A 17,166-nucleotide genomic window follows, 5' to 3' on the forward strand; every position below is an offset into this window, starting at 1 on the left:
GAAGGTTGAACACCAGACGGGGCTGCGGCGTTCTGGATGAGTTGTAGAGTGAAGCAGCTCTGTAGCAGGGTTTCCCCTGCATGTACAGAGACACCTGACCTGTAGTTTGCTCCTCCTCTCTCCTCTGCTCCTCCCTCCGCCTGTGATGTCACAGCTTTAATCCGCTTTTTATCCCCCCCCCCCACCACCACCGTCTCTGCCGGCTAGCAGAACCAAGATAGATTTATCTCTCAGTAATGAGCCATGAGCCACGGGGAGAGAGAGTCTTGACTAAAACAGGTGGTCTATAACACTAGGAAATACACATTACCCTCGTTATCAACACACCTGCTGCTTCTAATGTGGAGATAGATATTTAAGGATATCTGTTCATTGTTCTCTGGAATACTTTGTTGGGGGTAAGCTTTCTCTATTGATTTATCTAACCTCGTTTTCTAACATTGCTATGGGCACAGCCAGACAATTACACTTCCGCTTTACGGTGAAAACATGTTACAGGCTCTTATCGAGGCTCTTATCGAGGCTCTTATCGAGGCTCTTATCGAGGCTCTTATCGAGGCTCTCATCCCAGGCTCTCACCCAGGCTCTTATCCAGGCTCTTATCGAGGCTCTTATCCAGGCTCTTATCGAGGCTCTCACCGAGGCTCTCACCCAGGCTCTTATCCAGGCTCTTATCCAGGCTCTTATCGAGGCTCTTACCCAGGCTCTTATCCAGGCTCTTATCCAGGCTCTTATCCAGGCTCTTATCCAGGCTCTTACCCAGGCTCTTATCCAGGCTCTTATCCAGGCTCTTATCGAGGCTCTTACCCAGGCTCTTATCCAGGCTCTCACCCAGGCTCTTATCCAGAGAGACTTACAGTTGTGGGTTCGATTCCCACGGGGAACCAGTACGGGAAAAAAAAAAAAGAAAACGTATGAAATGTATGAAAACGTATGAAATGTATGAAAACGTATGAAATGTATGAAAACGTATGAAATGTCGCTCTTATCCAGAGCGACTTACAGTAGTGAATTCAGACATTTCATAAATTTTTTATTTAAAATTTTTTATTTTCCGTACTGGCCCCCCACGGGAATCCAACCCACAACCCTGGCGTTGCAAACACCATGCTCTACACAACTGAGCCACAGGGAAGGCTTTTTAAATCTCTCCTGAACATCGGACGGTATCGTCTGATAACAGACACACCGAACACAGGACGGTATCGTCTGACAACAGACACACCGAACATCGGACGGTATCGTCTGATAACAGACACACCGAACACAGGACAGTATCGTCTGATAACAGACACACCGAACACAGGACGGCATCGTCTGATAACAGACACACCGAACACAGGACGGTATCGTCTGACAACAGACACACCGAACATCGGACGGTATCGTCTGACAACAGACACACCGAACATCGGACGGTATCGTCTGATAACAGACACACCGAACACCGGACAGTATCGTCTGACTGAGTGATAACTCCCCTGCTGAACCCCGTCCGACTGGGGTTGGGTGGAGTGATAACTACCCTGCTGAACCCCGCCCCACTGGGGTGGAGTGATAACTCCCCTGCTGAACCCCGCCCCACTGGGGTGGAGTGATAACTCCCCTGCTGAACCCCGTCCCACTGGGGTGGAGTGATAACTCCCCTGCTGAACCCCGTCCCACTGGGGTGGAGTGATAACTCCCCTGCTGAGCCCCGTCCCACTGGGGTGAGGTGATAACTCCCCTGCTGAACCCCGCCCCACTGGGGTGAGGTGATAACTCCCCTGCTGAACCCCGTCCCACTGGGGTGAGGTGATAACTCCCCTGCTGAACCCCGCCCCACTGGGGTTGGGTGGAGTGATAACTCCCCTGCTGAACCCCGCCCCACTGGGGTGGAGTGATAACTCCCCTGCTGAACCCCGCCCCACTGGGGTGGAGTGATAACTACCCCGCTGAACCCCGTCCGACTGGGGTTGGGTGGAGTGATAACTCCCCTGCTGAACCCCGTCCCACTGGGGTGGAGTGATAACTCCCCTGCTGAACCCCGCCCCACTGGGGTGGAGTGATAACTCCCCTGCTGAACCCCATCCCACTGGGGTGGAGTGATAACTCCCCTGCTGAACCCCATCCCACTGGGGTTGGGTGGAGTGATAACTCCCCTGCTGAACCCCGCCCCACTGGGGTTGGGTGGAGTGATAACTCCCCTGCTGAACCCCGCCCCACTGGGGTTGGGTGGAGTGATAACTCCCCTGCTGAACCCCATCCCACTGGGGTTGGGTGGAGTGATAACTCCCCTGCTGAACCCCGCCCCACTGGGGTGGAGTGATAACTCCCCTGCTGAACCCCGCCCCACTGGGGTGGAGTGATAACTACCCCGCTGAACCCCGTCCGAATGGGGTTGGGTGGAGTGATAACTCCCCTGCTGAACCCCGTCTCACTGGGGTGGAGTGATAACTCCCCTGCTGAACCCCGCCCCACTGGGGTGGAGTGATAACTCCCCTGCTGAACCCCGTCCCACTGGGGTGGAGTGATAACTACCCCGCTGAACCCCGTCCGAATGGGGTTGGGTGGAGTGATAACTCCCCTGCTGAACCCCGCCCCACTGGGGTGGAGTGATAACTCCCCTGCTGAACCCCGCCCCACTGGGGTGGAGTGATAACTCCCCTGCTGAACCCCGCCCCACTGGGGTGAGGTGATAACTCCCCTGCTGAACCCCGCCCCACTGGGGTGGAGTGATAACTCCCCTGCTGAACCCCGTCCGACTGGGGTGGAGTGATAACTCCCCTGCTGAACCCCGTCCGACTGGGGTGGGTGATAACTCCCCTGCTGAACCCCGCCCCACTGGGGTGGAGTGATAACTCCCCTGCTGAACCCCGCCCCACTGGGGTGGAGTGATAACTCCCCTGCTGAACCCCGTCCGACTGGGGTGGAGTGATAACTCCCCTGCTGAACCCCGCCCCACTGGGGTGGAGTGATAACTCCCCTGCTGAACCCCGTCCCACTGGGGTGGAGTGATAACTCCCCTGCTGAACCCCGCCCCACTGGGGTGGGGTGGAGTGATAACTCCCCTGCTGAACCCCGTCTCACTGGGGTGGAGTGATAACTCCCCTGCTGAGCCCCGCCCCACTGGGGTTGGGTGGAGTGATAACTCCCCTGCTGAACCCCGTCCCACTGGGGTGGGGTGGAGTGATAACTCCCCTGCTGAACCCCGTCTCACTGGGGTGGAGTGATAACTCCCCTGCTGAGCCCCGCCCCACTGGGGTTGGGTGGAGTGATAACTCCCCTGCTGAACCCCGTCCCACTGGGGTGGAGTGATAACTCCCCTGCTGAACCCCGTCCCACTGGGGTGAGTGATAACTCCCCTGCTGAACCCCGCCCCACTGGGGTGAGGTGATAACTCCCCTGCTGAACCCCGTCCCACTGGGGTGGGGTGATAACTCCCCTGCTGAACCCCGCCCCACTGGGGTGAGGTGATAACTCCCCTGCTGAACCCCGTCCCACTGGGGTGGGGTGATAACTCCCCTGCTGAACCCCGCCCCACTGGGGTGGAGTGATAACTACCCCGCTGAACCCCGCCCCACTGGGGTGAGGTGATAACTCCCCTGCTGAACCCCGTCCCACTGGGGTGGGGTGATAACTCCCCTGCTGAACCCCGTCCCACTGGGGTGGAGTGATAACTCCCCTGCTGAACCCCGTCCCACTGGGGCCTGGTCAAGAGGACTTGTACCAGCGGCGAGGGGACATACAAAAGGAACGTGTCTGTCTCTCTGATTGGCTGAGAGGATATAACTCAGTCGTCAAACCAACAGTCTGTCTTCAGTTCAGAGCACAAACAGGCCTTTATTTCTCTCCGCTGTGACTTCGGCCGGAGGAATATTCCAGTCTGTTTAGCGGGACGCTGTTCGTCCTGCAGGAGAGTAGGCCGCTGCCTGCTGATCCCAAGTCGTTCCCTACCTCTCCCCCCCTTAGCACTTACCCTTCAATGTTTGCAGATCTTAACAGTCTCTAGATAGGTCTAAGCTGTGTATTGGTGAAGCTCATGCTGTTACACCTTAGAGACGCCCCACGTTGAAGGGATAGGGCCAAGGGGGTGGGGGAAGGGCTAGGGAGCGAATTAGGACAGGCAGAGACTTGGCTGTATTCCCAATAGCCTGGCCGGCTCAGACTGCAGGAGGAGGAGGCAAACAGACAGTCCACTTTGATTGGTAAATCCGGTGTTATACCTGACCAATACGACAGTGTACCAGGGGCGTTAGGCTCTGTGATACCAGGTAGACAGGTGATACCTGTGTTCCTTAAGGTAGGATGACAACAACTGTATGTTCTCTTGATTTTATATTTCATTCTTTCCAGTGTCATGAAACTGAATCCACATCAAGCTCCGATATATGTAAGTATTTCTACTGGTCCTTGATCCCATGAAGGTGTGAATAGGGTCTGGGGCTGCTGCAGTATATTAGTAGTAGTGTGAATAGGGTCTGGGGCGGCTGCAGTATATTAGTAGTAGTGTGAATAGGGTCTGGGGTGGCTGCAGTATATTAGTAGTAGTGTGAATAGGGTCTGGGGTGGCTGCAGTATATTAGTAGTGTGTGAATAGGGTCTGGGGCTGCTGCAGTATATTAGTAGTAGTGTGAATAGCGTCTGGGGCGGCTGCAGTATATTAGTAGTAGTGTGAATAGGGTCTGGGGTGGCTGCAGTATATTAGTAGTAGTGTGAATAGGGTCTGGGCGGCTGCAGTATATTAGTAGTAGTGTGAATAGGGTCTGGGGTGGCTGCAGTATATTAGTAGTAGTGTGAATAGGGTCTGGGGTGGCTGCAGTATATTAGTAGTGTGAATAGCGTCTGGGGCGGCTGCAGTATATTAGTAGTAGTGTGAATAGGGTCTGGGGTGGCTGCAGTATATTAGTAGTAGTGTGAATAGGGTCTGGGGTGGCTGCAGTATATTAGTAGTAGTGTGAATAGGGTCTGGGGTGGCTGCAGTATATTAGTAGTGTGAATAGGGTCTGGGGTGGCTGCAGTATATTAGTAGTGTGTGAATAGGGTCTGGGGCGGCTGCAGTATATTAGTAGTAGTGTGAATAGGGTCTGGGGTGGCTGCAGTATATTAGTAGTGTGAATAGGGTCTGGGGTGGCTGCAGTATATTAGTAGTAGTGTGAATAGGGTCTGGGGTGGCTGCAGTATATTAGTAGTGTGAATAGGGTCTGGGGCTGCTGCAGTATATTAGTAGTAGTGTGAATAGGGTCTGGGGCGGCTGCAGTATATTAGTAGTGTGAATAGGGTCTGGGGCGGCTGCAGTATATTAGTAGTAGTGTGAATAGGGTCTGGGGTGGCTGCAGTATATTAGTAGTAGTGTGAATAGGGTCTGGGGTGGCTGCAGTATATTAGTAGTGTGAATAGCGTCTGGGGCGGCTGCAGTATATTAGTAGTAGTGTGAATAGGGTCTGGGGTGGCTGCAGTATATTAGTAGTGTGTGAATAGGGTCTGGGGCGGCTGCAGTATATTAGTAGTAGTGTGAATAGGGTCTGGGGTGGCTGCAGTATATTAGTAGTGTGAATAGGGTCTGGGGTGGCTGCAGTATATTAGTAGTAGTGTGAATAGGGTCTGGGGTGGCTGCAGTATATTAGTAGTGTGAATAGGGTCTGGGGCTGCTGCAGTATATTAGTAGTAGTGTGAATAGGGTCTGGGGCGGCTGCAGTATATTAGTAGTGTGAATAGGGTCTGGGGCGGCTGCAGTATATTAGTAGTAGTGTGAATAGGGTCTGGGGTGGCTGCAGTATATTAGTAGTAGTGTGAATAGGGTCTGGGGTGGCTGCAGTATATTAGTAGTGTGAATAGGGTCTGGGGTGGCTGCAGTATATTAGTAGTAGTGTGAATAGGGTCTGGGGTGGCTGCAGTATATTAGTAGTGTGAATAGGGTCTGGGGTGGCTGCAGTATATTAGTAGTGTGAATAGGGTCTGGGGTGGCTGCAGTATATTAGTAGTGTGAATAGGGTCTGGGGCGGCTGCAGTATATTAGTAGTGTGTGAATAGGGTCTGGGGTGGCTGCAGTATATTAGTAGTAGTGTGAATAGGGTCTGGGGCGGCTGCAGTATATTAGTAGTAGTGTGAATAGGGTCTGGGGTGGCTGCAGTATATTAGTAGTGTGTGAATAGGGTCTGGGGTGGCTGCAGTATATTAGTAGTGTGAATAGGGTCTGGGGTGGCTGCAGTATATTAGTAGTAGTGTGAATAGGGTCTGGGGTGGCTGCAGTATATTAGTAGTGTGAATAGGGTCTGGGGTGTCTGCAGTATATTAGTAGTAGTGTGAATAGGGTCTGGGGCGGCTGCAGTATATTAGTAGTAGTGTGAATAGGGTCTGGGGTGTCTGCAGTATATTAGTAGTGTGAATAGGGTCTGGGGCGGCTGCAGTATATTAGTAGTAGTGTGAATAGAGTCTGGGGTGGCTGCAGTATATTAGTAGTGTGAATAGGGTCTGGGGTGGCTGCAGTATATTAGTAGTAGTGTGAATAGGGTCTGGGGTGGCTGCAGTATATTAGTAGTAGTGTGAATAGGGTCTGGGGCGGCTGCAGTATATTAGTAGTAGTGTGAATAGGGTCTGGGGTGGCTGCAGTATATTAGTAGTGTGAATAGGGTCTGGGGTGGCTGCAGTATATTAGTAGTAGTGTGAATAGGGTCTGGGGTGGCTGCAGTATATTAGTAGTGTGAATAGGGTCTGGGGTGGCTGCAGTATATTAGTAGTGTGAATAGGGTCTGGGGCGGCTGCAGTATATTAGTAGTGTGAATAGGGTCTGGGGTGGCTGCAGTATATTAGTAGTAGTGTGAATAGAGTCTGGGGCGGCTGCAGTATATTAGTAGTGTGAATAGGGTCTGGGGTGGCTGCAGTATATTAGTAGTGTGAATAGGGTCTGGGGCGGCTGCAGTATATTAGTAGTGTGAATAGGGTCTGGGGCGGCTGCAGTATATTAGTAGTAGTGTGAATAGGGTCTGGGGTGGCTGCAGTATATTAGTAGTGTGAATAGGGTCTGGGGTGGCTGCAGTATATTAGTAGTAGTGTGAATAGGGTCTGGGGTGGCTGCAGTATATTAGTAGTGTGTGAATAGGGTCTGGGGTGGCTGCAGTATATTAGTAGTGTGAATAGGGTCTGGGGCGGCTGCAGTATATTAGTAGTGTGAATAGGGTCTGGGGTGGCTGCAGTATATTAGTAGTGTGAATAGAGTCTGGGGTGGCTGCAGTATATTAGTAGTAGTGTGAATAGGGTCTGGGGTGGCTGCAGTATATTAGTAGTAGTGTGAATAGGGTCTGGGGCGGCTGCAGTATATTAGTAGTGTGAATAGGGTCTGGGGTGGCTGCAGTATATTAGTAGTGTGAATAGGGTCTGGGGTGGCTGCAGTATATTAGTAGTGTGAATAGGGTCTGGGGTGGCTGCAGTATATTAGTAGTGTGAACAGGGTCTGGGGTGGCTGCAGTATATTAGTAGTGTGAATAGAGTCTGGGGCGGCTGCAGTATATTAGTAGTGTGAACAGGGTCTGGGGTGGCTGCAGTATATTAGTAGTGTGAACAGGGTCTGGGGTGGCTGCAGTATATTAGTAGTATCTGAATAGGGTCTGGGGTGGCTGCAGTATATTAGTAGTAGTGTGAATAGAGTCTGGGGCGGCTGCAGTATATTAGTAGTGTGAATAGGGTCTGGGGTGGCTGCAGTATATTAGTAGTAGTGTGAATAGAGTCTGGGGCGGCTGCAGTATATTAGTAGTGTGAATAGGGTCTGGGGTAGCTGCAGTATATTAGTAGTGTGAATAGGTTCTGGGGTGGCTGCAGTATATTAGTAGTAGTGTGAATAGGGTCTGGGGCGGCTGCAGTATATTAGTAGTAGTGTGAATAAGGTCTGGGGTGGCTGCAGTATATTAGTAGTAGTATGAATAGGGTCTGGGGTGGCTGCAGTATATTAGTAGTAGTGTGAATAGGGTCTGGGGCGGCTGCAGTATATTAGTAGTAGTGTGAATAGGGTCTGGGGTGGCTGCAGTATATTAGTAGTAGTGTGAATAGGGTCTGGGGTGGCTGCAGTATATTAGTAGTGTGAATAGGGTCTGGGGCGGCTGCAGTATATTAGTAGTGTGAATAGGGTCTGGGGTGGCTGCAGTATATTAGTAGTGTGAATAGGGTCTGGGGTGGCTGCAGTATATTAGTAGTGTGAATAGGGTCTGGGGCGGCTGCAGTATATTAGTAGTGTGAATAGGGTCTGGGGCGGCTGCATTATATTAGTAGTGTGGATAGGGTCTGGGGTGGCTGCAGTATATTAGTAGTAGTGTGAATAGGGTCTGGGGCGGCTGCAGTATATTAGTAGTGTGAATAGGGTCTGGGGCGGCTGCAGTATATTAGTAGTAGTGTGAATAGGATCTGGGGCTGCTGCAGTATATTAGTAGTAGTGTGAATAGGGTCTGGGGTGGCTGCAGTATATTAGTAGTGTGAATAGAGTCTGGGGTGGCTGCAGTATATTAGTAGTGTGAATAGGTTCTGGGGCGGCTGCAGTATATTAGTAGTAGTGTGAATAGGGTCTGGGGTGGCTGCAGTATATTAGTAGTAGTGTGAATAGGGTCTGGGGTGGCTGCAGTATATTAGTAGTGTGAACAGGGTCTGGGGTGGCTGCAGTATATTAGTAGTGTCTGAATAGGGTCTGGGGTGGCTGCAGTATATTAGTAGTAGTGTGAATAGGGTCTGGGGCGGCTGCAGTATATTAGTAGTAGTGTGAATAGGGTCTGGGGTGGCTGCAGTATATTAGTAGTAGTGTGAATAGAGTCTGGGGCGGCTGCAGTATATTAGTAGTGTGAATAGGGTCTGGGGTGGCTGCAGTATATTAGTAGTAGTGTGAATAGAGTCTGGGGCGGCTGCAGTATATTAGTAGTGTGAATAGGGTCTGGGGCGGCTGCAGTATATTAGTAGTGTGAATAGAGTCTGGGGTGGCTGCAGTATATTAGTAGTGTGAATAGGTTCTGGGGTGGCTGCAGTATATTAGTAGTAGTGTGAATAGGGTCTGGGGCGGCTGCAGTATATTAGTAGTGTGAATAGGGTCTGGGGCTGCTGCAGTATATTAGTAGTAGTGTGGATAGGGTCTGGGGTGGCTGCAGTATATTAGTAGTGTGAATAGGGTATGGGGTGGCTGCAGTATATTAGTAGTAGTGTGAATAGGGTCTGGGGTGGCTGCAGTATATTAGTAGTGTGAATAGGGTCTGGGGTGGCTGCAGTATATTAGTAGTGTGAATAGGGTCTGGGGTGGCTGCAGTATATTAGTAGTAGTGTGAATGGGGTCTGGGGTGGCTGCAGTATATTAGTAGTGTGTGAATAGGGTCTGGGGCGGCTGCAGTATATTAGTAGTGTGTGAATAGGGTCTGGGGTGGCTGCAGTATATTAGTAGTGTGAATAGGGTCTGGGGTGGCTGCAGTATATTAGTAGTGTGAATAGGGTCTGGGGTGGCTGCAGTATATTAGTAGTGTGTGAATAGGGTCTGGGGTGGCTGCAGTATATTAGTAGTGTGTGAATAGGGTCTGGGGTGGCTGCAGTATATTAGTAGTAGTGTGAATAGGGTCTGGGGTGGCTGCAGTATATTAGTAGTGTGAATAGGGTCTGGGGTGGCTGCAGTATTTTAGTAGTGTGAATAGGGTCTGGGGCGGCTGCAGTATATTAGTAGTAGTGTGAATAGGGTCTGGGGTGGCTGCAGTATATTAGTAGTAGTGTGAATAGGGTCCGGGGTGGCTGCAGTACATTAGTAGTGTGAATAGGGTCTGGGGTGGCTGCAGTATATTAGTAGTAGTTTGAATAGGGTCTGGGGTGGCTGCAGTATATTAGTAGTGTGAATAGGGTCTGGGGTGGCTGCAGTATATTAGTAGTAGTGTGAATAGGGTCTGGGGTGGCTGCAGTATATTAGTAGTGTGGATAGGGTCTGGGGTGGCTGCAGTATATTAGTAGTGTGAATAGGGTCTGGGGCGGCTGCAGTATATTAGTAGTAGTGTGAATAGGGTATTTGGGTGGCTGCAGTATATTAGTAGTGTGAATAGGATCTGGGGCTGCTGCAGTATATTAGTAGTGTGAATAGGGTCTGGGGTGGCTGCAGTATATTAGTAGTGTGAATAGAGTCTGGGGTGGCTGCAGTATATTAGTAGTAGTGTGAATAGGGTCTGGGGCGGCTGCAGTATATTAGTAGTAGTGTGAATAGGGTCTGGGGTGGCTGCAGTATTTTAGTAGTGTGGATAGGGTCTGGGGCGGCTGCAGTATATTAGTAGTAGTGTGAATAGGGTCTGGGGTGGCTGCAGTATATTAGTAGTGTGAATAGGATCTGGGGCTGCTGCAGTATATTAGTAGTGTGAATAGGGTCTTGGGTGGCTGCAGTATATTAGTAGTGTGAATAGAGTCTGGGGTGGCTGCAGTATATTAGTAGTGTGAATAGGTTCTGGGGTGACTGCAGTATATTAGTAGTAGTGTGAATAGGGTCTGGGGTGGCTGCAGTATATTAGTAGTGTGAATAGGTTCTGGGGCTGCTGCAGTATATTCTTGTGTTTGTGTAGCTGCCTGTGAGCTGCCCAGAACGTCACGTTTCGTTTTCTTCTGTATTGTTTTGGTGAGTTTCATATTTATTAAACATGTGGAACTCTAAGCACGCTGCTCCTTGGTCTACTCCTTTAGACGCTCTTGACAGACACAACAGGATAACAGGATTTAATGGTAACAAACGGCTAGAAACTTAGACTGACTGAGCAGAGATTACGATCTGGCAGCACTGAAGTGGCAGGGCTCACTATTTGTAGAGGTCTTGATTATGGAACGAGTTGCAGCTGGTGGGGATCTGCTCTGACTCCAGCATACTTGTCTCCGGCCACACAATCACACACACAGAGAGAGAGAGAGAGAGAGGGAGAGGAAGAGGGAGAAAGTACTGGGGGAGTGGCGGCAGGTCAAGGAGACACAGGATGAGCAGTAGAGGGTGTTGCAAGAGCAGATGTGACAGTACCCCCCCCCTCTACAGGCTCCACTTGGTGCCCGTCCAGGCTCATCTGGGTGTGAGGTATAGAAATCCCGTAAGAGAGAGGGGTCCATAATGTGACGGCGGGCCACCCAGCAGCACTCCTCAGGCCCGTATCCCTCCCAGTCCACCAGGTACTGCAAGCCACGACCCCGACGGCGCACATCCAGAAGCCGCCGGACGATTTAGGCAGAATGGTCATCGATGAGACGATGGGGTGGAGGAGCTGCTGCAGGAGGAAACAGGGGATTGGAGCAGACAGGTTTAATCAGGGATACGTGGAAGGTACGATGGATCCTGAGAGAGTCTGGGAGTTTCAGGAGCACCGCGGAAGGGTTAATGACACGGTCAATTTCAAAGGGACCAATAAATCGGGGGGAAAGTTTCTTCGATGCCACCTTCAATGGCAGGTCCTTCGATGAGAGTCATACCTTTTGAAACGGGGTGTAGTTCTGGAGCTGAGTTTTGTTCCGCGCACAAACCGAACAGGCTGAGACAAACTCCCGGACATCTCTCTCCATAGTGGGCCACCAAAAGCACTGACGCAGGAAGGCGAGGGTCCGGTTCATACCAGGGTGAGCCTGGCGGATACGGGACTTGATCTCCCAGGTGATGGCGGCAACGATGCAGGTGGATGGCATAATGGCTTCTGGCTCGGTACCCGTGTTGTTGGTGGTGAACTGGCGAGAGAGGGCATCAGACTTGGTATTCTTCGAACCGGGGGCGATAAGTGAGTGTAAAATTCAATCTACCGAAGAACAAGGCCCACCTGGCTTGCCAGGAGTTCAGATGTTTAACAGCAGGGGATTTAGTAAGACCAAAAGGCATGATCAAATACTCAAAGTGACCAAGTGATGTGTTGAACGCAGTCTTCCACTCGTCTCCCGTCTCTTATGCGGACAAGATGGTAGGCATTCCGGAGGTCGAGTTTGGTAAACACCGTGGCACCATGGAGGGGGTAAAAAGCAGAGCTGATGAGTGGCAAGGGGTACTTGTTCTTTACTGTGATATTATTTAGCCCACGGAAGTTTATGCACGACCTCAGTGACCCATCCTTCTTCTTCTCAAAGAAAAACCCAGCACCCACCATGGAGGAAGATGGCTTGATAGCCTGCAGCCAGAGAATCCTGGATGTACCTCTCCATAGCCTTGCTCGGGACGAGAGAGTTTAACGACCGTTCCACAGGTGTATGTTCATTAATTGTTCATGGTTCATTGAACAAGCAAGGGAAACAGTGTTTAACTTCTTATGGGTACCTGGGACGGTACCGTCTCACCTGGCCAACATTCAGTGAAATTGCAGAGCACGAAATTCCAAAATACTAAATTCAAAATATGTGTTATACATCAAAATAAAGTTTAACTTCTTGTTAATCCAGCCGCCGTGTCAGATTTCAAAAAGGCTTTACGGCGAAAGCAAACCATGCGATTATCTGAGGACAGGACCGCATACAAAGCATGAAAATCATATTTCAACCAGACAGGTGCAACACAAAAGTCAGAAATAGCGATATAAAAAATGCCTTACCTTTGATGATCTTCGTATGGTTGCACTCACAAGACTCCCAGTTACACAATAAATGTTCTTTTTGTTCGATAAAGTCCCTCTTTATATCCAAAAACCTCAGTTTTGTTGCCGCGTTTTGTTCAGTAATCCAATGGCTCAAAGGCAGTCACAACAGGCAGACGAAAAATCCAGATAGTATCCGTAAAGTTTGTAGAAACATGTCATACGATGTTTATAATCAATCCTCAGGTTGTTTTTAGCCTAAATAATTGATAATATTTCAACCGGACAAAAGCGTCGTCAATATAAAAGAAAAACAAGAAAGGCGCGCTCTCGGTCGTGGGCAGGAAACAGGTCTGGCGACTTCCCAGGGTCCACTCACTCAAAGTGGTCTTACTCCCTAATTTTTCAGAATACCTGAAACAATTTCTAAAGACTGTTGACATCTAGTGGACATCTTGTTTGTCTTTTTGTATGTTCTTTGTATGCCATTTTTTTTTAAATATTTGAGTTAACCAATGATATTAGGCCACACTTGGCCATGATTACAAACACCTGTGTGTTTCTTGACACTATATAAATGACTCATCTCGCAGTGTTTGTGATGATACCCTGATGAAGACAGCTTTGCTGTCGAAACGTTGGTTATTCATTTTTTGCATCTGAGCTCTTAGAGTGTGCGGCTTTCCCTTATTTTCTAGTTTTCTACTCCGCTAGCCAGCACCTCGCCTTTAAAGGTGTGCGTTTCTTTTTTCTAGACATCTAGTGGAAGCCATAGGAAGTGCAATTTGAGTCCTAAGTCAATGGATACTGTAATGGCATTCAATAGAAAACTACAAACATAAAATATCCCACTTTTTTCTCAGGTTTTCGCCTGCCATATCAGCTCTGTTATACTCACAGACATTATTTTAACAGTTTGGAAACTTCAGAGTGTTTTCTATCCATATCCTATTTTCTGGGCCTGAGTAGCAGGCAGTTTACTTTGGGCACGCTTTTCATCCGGAGGTGAAAATACTGCCCCCTACCCTACTGAGGTTAAACCCTTTATAATGAAGATCTGTAAAGTTATTTGGATTTTTACGAATTATCTTTGAAAGACAGGGTCCTGAAAAAGGGACGTTTCTTTTTTTGCTGCCGCCTCATCGGCCATACGACTGCCCCATTGACCTCCAGCCTGGAGCTCCTCTCCCAAGTAGTCGATTGTTTAAGACACTAACAGCTAACAGACGGTAGGCAATTAAGGTCACAGTTATGAAAACTTAGGACACTATAGAGGCCTTTCTACTGATTCTGAAAAACACCAAAAGAAAGTTGCCCAAGATGATCGTCTGCAGTGGCACAACACCTGCACAGGATCGGTACATCTGAACATTACACCTGCGGGACAGGTAATCGACGGCAACAACAACTGCCCGAGTTACACCAGGAACACACAATCCCTCAATCAGACTGTCCAGACTGTTCAGGGACACGTTATTCCATTTCTGTTTCTGAATCTGGTGCTGTCCATGACGAGGAGATGCACTGCAGTACTTAATGCAGCTGGTGGCCACATCAGATACTGACTGTTACTTTTAATTTTGACCCCCCCCCCTTTGTTCAGGGACACATTATTCCATTTCTGTTAGTCACATGTCTGTGGAACTTGTTCAGTTTATGTCTCAGTTGTTGAATCTTGTTATGTTCATAGAAATATTTACACATGTTAAGTTTGGGGAGGAGGTGGGCTGATGGATTTAACTCGTAATATGTATATAATATAATAGGTAATAGGATCTTTCTTTGTGTTTTTGTGCTTTTACATTGCTTTTGTTGTTTTTAACTTAGGCTAAAAAAAATATCCTAATAAAATGAAAAATCTAATCACAACAGTCAGGAGGACATTTTCTGTCACCTAAACAGCTCTCACCGTTTTGTGGAAAACTAACAAAGACCAACTGTAAAATCTCATTGGCATTTCTGCACTTTTATGCAGTTACACAAGATAACCTTAAACCCCTCCTCTCCTTCTCTGCAGGGTAAGGTTGTGATAACAGTACAGCTATGTGACGGAGAGCAGACTCAGGATGAGGAGGGTGAGGAGTACTTCCTGTTGTTCTCTGGGTCCTCCCAGAGTCACCTGACCAGTGCATTGTGGAGCGGCCATGACACCCTGCACACCCTCTGTCCCGGTAAGACTTGTAATAAACTTTATTAATCACACAGAGGATTGGGATTGGTCAACAGACACATACAGCAACATGCACATATACCAGAGAATCATAGACTGAGAACTGATGACCAATATTGACTGGCTTTTATCAAGCTGCCCACTCAAGAAAAAGCTTCAAACTGTCGCCAGAGCCTGCAGGTTATCAGTCAACCTACCAGGGTAGTTACAAATAGTACAGGAATGAAATCATCAACATGTATTGATCACATCTTCCTTATTATCCAAGATGGCGTAGCAGTCTGTTTTGTCTTGTCTTGTCCCGTGTATATATTGTTTTCTTCGTATATATTTTGAATCTCAATTTCCATCTACGGACTGAACATACTCTCCTGCAACCCGCCTCACCCAATGTGGTACGGATCTGCTATTTTTACACTTTAGAACCGGAACACCCTTCAGAAGCTAGCCAGTTAACCAGCTACTTGCTAGTAGTCAGTTAGCCACATGCTAGTGGTCATCACCATTAACTCGGACATCAGCCAGCCTCAGCCTGGTCAACTCCTGCCAACTCCTGCCAGCCTGCACAGCGCGATATCAACCCAGAGCATATCGGACTGCTTTTTCTCTACCACATCTCCGGATTCCTACCGCAAGCTCTGAACCTTTACTCCGGATCATCGCAGCTAGCTAGCTGCTATTCGAGTGGCTACTCCTGGCTAACGTCTCTGTCCCGAAGCAAGCACCTGGAGCTAGCCTCGAGCTATGCCCATCTCCCGGCTAGCCTGAAGAGATCCACCAGCCAATTCCTGGGCTACGATCTTATTCCAATTGGCCTGGACCTTTTACTGCCGACGCGGAGCCCCGCCGATCCATCACGACTGGTCTGCCGACGTTACCGTCCGAGGGGGGTTTCAACAGGTTCTTCCGCTGCAACGTCCCTCTAAGGCCCTTCTGCTAGCCTGCTAGCCCCGGCCTGCTAGCTGTCTGAATCGCCGTGTCTCCAGCTCACCAAGCTACTCACTAGACTCTATGATCACTCGGCTACACGTGCCTCTCCCTAATGTCAATATGCCATGTCTATTGCTGTTTTGGTTATTGATTATTGTCTTATTTCACTGTAGAGCCTCCAGCCCTGCTCAATATGCCTTAGCTAGCCCTTTTGTTCCACCCCCACACATATGCGGGGACCTCACCTGGCTTAAATGGTGCCTCTAAAGACAAAACCTCTCTCATCGTCACTCAATACCTCACTCAATACCTAGGTTTATCTCCACTGTACTCACGTCCTAACATTCCCTTGTCTGTACATTATGCTTAGAATCTATTCTTCCGCGCCCAGAAACCTGCTCCTTTTACTCTTAGTTCCGAACACACTAGACGACAAGTTCTTATAGCCTTTAACCTTACCCTTATCTTACTCCTCCTCTGTTCCTCTGGTGTTGTAGAGGTTAACCCAGGCCCTGCAGCCCCCAGCATCACTCCCATTCCCCAGGCGCTGTCATTTGTTGACTTCTGTAACTGTAAAAGCCTTGGTTTCGTGCATGTTAACATTAGAAGCCTCATCCCTAAGTTTGTTTTATTCACTGGTTTAGCACACTCCGCCAACCCAGATGTCTTAGCCATGTCTGAATCCTGGCTTAGGAAGGCCACCAAAAATCCTGACATTTCCATCCCTAACTACAACATTTTCCGACAAGATAGAACTGCCAAAGGGGGTGGAGTTGCAATCTACTGCAGAGATAGCCTGCAGAGTTCTGCCTTACTATCCATGTCTGTGCCCAAACAATTCGAGCTTCCACTTTTAAAAATCCACCTTTCCAGAAATAGAAACAAGTCTCTCACCGTTGCCGCTTGCAGGTGACCTAAACTGGGACATGCTTAACACCCCAGCCATCCTACAATCCAAGCTTGTTGCCCTCAATCTCACACAAATTATTAATGAACCCACCAGGTACAACCCCAAAGCCGCAAACACTGGCACCCTCATAGATATCATCCTAACCAACCTGCCCTCTAAATACACCTCTGCTGTCTTTCAACCAAGATCTCAGCGATCACTGCCTCATTGCCTGCACCCGTAATGGTTCAGAGGTCAAACGCCCCCCTCCCACTCATCACTATCAAACGCTCCCTGAAACATTTCAACGAGCAAGCCTTTCTAATCGACCTGGCCCTGGTATCCTGGAAGGATATTGACCTCATCCCGTCAGTTGAGGATGCCTGGTTATTTTTTTTTAAATTCCTTCCTCACCATCTTAAATAAGCATGCCCCTTTCATGAAATTTAGAACCAGGAACAGATATAGCCCTTGGTTCTCCCCAGACCTGACTGCCCTTAACCAACACAAAAATATCCTGTGGCGTTCTGCATTAGCATCGAACTGTCCCCGCGATATGCAACTTTTCAGGGAAGTTAGAAACCAATACACACAGGCAGTTAGAAACGCCAAGGCTAGCTTTTTCAAACAGAAATTTGCTTCCTGCAACTCAAACTCTAAAAAGTTCTGGGACA

The 17,166-nt window shown here is 49.0% G+C and overlaps 1 long non-coding RNA gene across 1 annotated transcript; it reads left to right on the top strand.

Annotated features, from left to right (window-relative positions):
* Positions 1-251: 251 nt before the first annotated feature.
* On the top strand, positions 252-14,668 carry LOC106588064 (uncharacterized). The gene is made up of 3 exons (XR_006762238.1): positions 252-398; positions 4,336-4,372; positions 14,521-14,668. It is a non-coding gene; the product is annotated as an uncharacterized lncRNA (long non-coding RNA).
* Positions 14,669-17,166: the final 2,498 nt, after the last annotated feature.

Source organism: Salmo salar, chromosome ssa26 (assembly GCF_905237065.1).
Source record: "Salmo salar chromosome ssa26, Ssal_v3.1, whole genome shotgun sequence".
Taxonomy (NCBI): Eukaryota; Metazoa; Chordata; class Actinopteri; order Salmoniformes; family Salmonidae; genus Salmo; species Salmo salar.